The following is a 5,357-nucleotide window of genomic DNA, read 5'->3' as shown; positions in this document are numbered from 1 at the left end:
CATGCACACTTAAATTACATCCGCCACAGAGGACCCCGCGACACACACACACACACACCCACACACACACTAAGACTTCATCTCTCTCTCTCTCTCTCACAGACACACACGCATGCACGCATGCACACACACCCCCCACACACACTAAGACTCCATCTCTCTCTCCTCTCTCTCTCTCTCACACACACCCCACACACACACTAAGACTCCATCTCACACACACATGCTCTAGGCGGAGCATTTGTTCCTACCACCCTTCATCCAACCTTACCCGTATGATAAACAATCACCTTTATTTACTTGCATAACATGGACAAATTCCACTTTACTTTAGTAGTCAGCAAACTTATCATCTGTACCCTTACAAAAACGAGTTGACAGTGATGGTGTGCCTGCCATCTTGTAATACAGACCGTATGATCTATATCTGAGGATAGAAAGCAAACTATGATAATTTTACAAAAGATACCCGCACCTCTCTCCACATCATTATCTCCCGCAACCTCATTGCTCAGCAATTAAAAAAGGAATAAGTCTCCGGAACAATCTAGCATGCATGATGGCCGCTGCCGCCTGCCGGCACCGTCCATCCCCATGCCTCCGCCCATTCCGACCACCAGTCACCACCACGCTCCACTCCTCCTCGCCTTATCTCGTATCTTTCATTTTTTGATGACATTCTCGAGATACAAGTTTTTTGATAAAATTCTCGAGATATCATTAATTTTTACACATGGGATTACTCCTGCATGGGTCAATCACAACACGTGTTTTGTAAAAAAATGCATATTGATGTTCCCTGCAATGCACGAGAATCTTGCTTGTAATTATATAACGCAAATCACGAGCAGGAAGTGACATTTTTTTGACACAACCATGTTAACATGGCCACGTAAATCACTAGCTAAAGTAAATACCATTATACTTATATCCCGATGCAAAAGGTTGAGTACATGTCCGAAGAGTAGAGTCGCACACATGCACTCTGTCTCTCAGAAACTCTCTCACACGCACACTAGTTACGTGATGCCCACTTAAGCAGACACGTATGTTACAATTTGTGCACCCGCGGGTACATGTGATGCTGCGCATTTATTTAAGCTGGAAGGCAAACCCAAACAGTAGCTGCATTCACTCCCCTCCCGCCGCCTCTTCTCTGGTCGCCGTCGCCCGGTGGCAACATACGCCATACTCCCGCCGGAGCGGCTGATACGTCTTCAACGTATCTATAATTTTTGATTGCTCCATGCTATATTATCTACTGTTTTGGACTATATTGGGCTTTATTTTCCACTTTTATATTATTTTGGGACTAACCTATTAATCGGAGGCCCAGCCTAGAATTGCTGTTTTTTTGCCTATTTCAGTGTTTCAGAGAAACAAAATATCAAACGGAGTCCAAACGGAATGAAACCTTCGGAAACGTGATTTTCTCATCAGATAAGATCCAAGAGACTTGGAACCTCCGTCAAGAAAGCCACGAGGCGGCCACAAGGGTGGAGGGCGCCCCCCCTAGGGCGCGCCCCCTGCCTCGTGGGACCCTCGAAGCTCCGCCGACGTACTTCTTCCTCCTATATATACCTACGTACCCCCAAACGATCGGGGACGGGGCCAAAAACCTAATTCCACCGCCGCAACTTTCTGTATCCATGAGATCCCATCTTGGAGCCTGTTCCGGAGCTCCTCCAGAGGGGGCATCGATCAAGGAGGGCTTCTACATCATCATCCAAGCCCCTCCGATGAAGTGTGAGTAGTTTACTTCGGACCTACGGGTCCATAGTTAGTAGCTAGATGGCTTCTTCTCTCTTTTTGGATCTCAATACAATGTTCTCCCCCTCTCTCGTGGAGATCCATTCGATGTAATCTTATTTTTGCGGTGTGTTTGTTGAGACCGATGAATTGTGGGTTTATGATCAAGTCTATCTATGAATAATATTTGAATCTTCTCTGAATTCTTTTATGTATGATTGGTTGTCTTTGCAAGTCTCTTCGAATTATCAGTCTGGTTTGGCCTACTAGATTGGTTTTTCTTACAATGGGAGAAGTGCTTAGCTTTGGGTTCGATCTTGCGGTGTCCTTTCCCAGTGATAGTAGGGGCAGCAAGGCACGTATTGTATTGTTGCCATCGAGGATAACAAGATGGGGTTTTCTTCATATTGCATGAGTCCATCCCTCTACATCACGTCATCTTGCTTAAGGCGTTACTCTGTTTTTAACTTAATACTCTAGATGCATGTTAGAAAAGAGGTCGATGAGTGGAGTAATAGTAGTAGATGCAGGCATGAGTCGGTCTACTTGTCTCGGAGGTGATACCTATATACACGATCATACCTAGATATTCTCATAACTATGCTCAATTCTGTCAATTGCTCAACAGTAATTTGTTCACCCACCATAGAATACTTATGCTCTCGAGAGAAGCCACTAGTGAAACCTATGGCCCCTGGGTCTATCTTTACCATATTGATCTCCTATTACTTAGTTATTTCCTTTGCTATTTACTTTGCCTTTATTTTACTTTGCATCTCTTATCATAAAAATACCAAAAATATTATCTTATCATATCTATCAGATCTCACTCTCGTAAGTGGCCTTATAGGGATTGACAACCCCTATTTGCGTTGGTTGCGAGGATTTATTTGTTTTGTGCAGGTACGAGGGACTCGCGCGTAGCCTCCTACTGGATTGATACCTTGGTTCTCAAAAACTGAGGGAAATACTTATGCTACTTTGCTGCATCATCCTTTCCTCTTCGGGGAAAACCAACGCAGTGCTCAAGAGGTAGGAAGAAGGATTTCTGGCGCCGTTGCCGGGGAGGTGTACGCAAAAGTCAACATACCAAGTACCCATCACATACCCTTATCTCCCGCATTACATTATTTGCCATTTGCCTCTCGTTTTCCTCTCCCCCACTTCACCCTTGCCGTTTTATTCGCCCTCTCTCTCTCTATCCTCCCTCTCTTTCTCTATTTGCCTCTTTTTACCCGCTTGCTTTTTGTTTGCTTGTGTGTTAGTTTGCTTGCTTGTCACGATGGCTCAAGATAATACTAAATTGTGTGACTTCACCAATACCAACAACAATGATTTTATTAGCACTCCGATTGCTCCTCTTACCGATGCTGAATCTTGTGAAATTAATACTACTTTGTTGAATCTTGTCATGAAAGATCCGTTTTCCGGCCTTCCAAGTGAAGATGCTGCTACCCATCTAAATAGCTTCCTTGATTTGTGTGACATGCAAAAGAAGAAAGATGTGGATGATGATATTGTTAAATTGAAGCTATTTCCTTTTTCGCTTAGAGATCGTGCTAAAGCTTGGTTTTCGTCTTTGCCTAAAAATAGTATTCATTCATGGAATAAGTGCAAAGATGTTGTTATCTCTAAGTATTTTCCTCCCGCTAAGATCATCTCTCTTAGAAACGATATTATGATTTTAAGCAACTTTATAATGAACATGTTGCACAAGCTTGGGAGAGAATGAAATTAATGATACGCAATTGCCCTACTCATGGTTTGAATTTGTGGATGATTATACAAAAAATTTATGCCGGGTTGAATTTTGCTTCTAGAAATCTTTTAGATTCGGCCGCGGGAGGCACTTTTATGGAAATCACCTTAGGAGAAGCTACTAAAATCCTAGATAATATTATGGTTAATTATTCTCAATGGCACACTAAAATATCCACTAATAAAAAGGTGCATGCGATAGAAGAAATTAATGTTTTGAGTGGAAAGATGGATGAACTTATGAAATTATTTGCTAATAAGAGTGTTTCTTCTGATCCTAATGATATGCCCTTGTCTACTTTGATTGAGAATAATAATGAATCTATGGATGTGAATTTTGTTGGTAGGAACAATTTTGGTAACAACACGTATAGAGGAAATTTCAATCCTAGGCCTTATCCTAGTAATCCCTCTAATAATTATGGTAATTCCTACAACAATTCTTATGGAAATTATAATAAGATGCCCTCTGATTTCTAATCTAATATTAAAGAATTTATTTCTTTGCAAAAGAATTTTAATGCTATGATTGAAGAAAAATTGCTTAAGATTGATGATTTGGCTAGGAACGTTTATAGAATTGCTCTTGATGTTGATTCTTTGAAACTTAGATCTATTCCACCTAAGCATGATATCAATGAGTCTCTCAAATCCATGAGAATTTCCATTGATGAGTGCAAGGAAAGAACCGCTAGGACGCGTGCTATGAAAGATGCCTTTATTAAAGCGTGTTCTTCTAGTTCCTATGAAAATAATGATGAAGATCTAAAATTTATTGATGTGTCCCCTATTAAATCTTTGTTTTGCAATATTAATCTTGATAATGATGGGACTGAATGTGATCCACCTTTACCTAGAAGGCGTTCTAAAAATTCGGAGTATTTAGATCTTGATGGTGAAATTGATAAAAGTGGGACTAAAAGAAATAAAACCCTAGATGATGCTAAACCCACTATATTGGATTTCAAGGAATTTAATTATAAATTTCTCTTTAATTGATTTTATTTCCTTGTTGCAATCCTTGCTAAGATCTCCTCATGCTTATAGTCAAAATAAAGCCTTTACCAAACATATCGTTGATACCTTGATGCAATCTTATGAAGAAAAACTTGAGTTGAAAGTTTCTATCCCTAGAAAACTCTATGATGAGTGGGAACCTACTAAAATTAAAATTAAAGATTATGAGTTTTATTCTTTGTGTGATTTGGGTGCTAGTGTCTCTACTATTCCCAAAACTTTGCGTGATTTGCTAGATTTCCATGATTTTGATGATTGCTCTCTAAACTTGCATCTTGCGGATTCCACTATTAAGATACCTAGGGAAGAATTAATGATATTCTTATTGTTGCAAATAGGAATTATGTGCCCATAGATTTTATCATTCTTGATATAGATTGCAATCCTTCTTGCCCTATTATTCTCGGTAGACCTTTCCTTAGAACGGTTGGTGCAATTATTGATATGAAGGAAGGGAATAATAGATTTCAATTTCCATTAAAAAAGGGCATGGAACACTTACCTAGAAAGAAAATAAAATTACCATATGAATCTATCATGAGAGCCATTTATGGATTGCCTACCAAAGATGGCAATACCTAGATATATTCTTGCTTGTTATGCCTAGCTAGGGGCGTTAAACGATAGCGCTTATTGGGAGGCAACCCAATTTTATTTTTATTCCTTGATTTTTGCCCCTGTTTAGTAATAAATAAATTATTTATCCTCTGTTTTGGTTGTGTTTTTTGTGTTTAATTGGTGTTTGTGCCAAGTAGAACCGTTGGGAAGACTTGGGGAAAGTCTTAATGAACTTGCTGTAAAAAACAGAAACTTTAGCGCTCACGAGAACTGAT

This window comes from Triticum aestivum, chromosome 7A (assembly GCF_018294505.1).
Source record: "Triticum aestivum cultivar Chinese Spring chromosome 7A, IWGSC CS RefSeq v2.1, whole genome shotgun sequence".
Classification (NCBI taxonomy): Eukaryota; Viridiplantae; Streptophyta; class Magnoliopsida; order Poales; family Poaceae; genus Triticum; species Triticum aestivum.
This window is presented reverse-complemented; position numbering follows the sequence as displayed.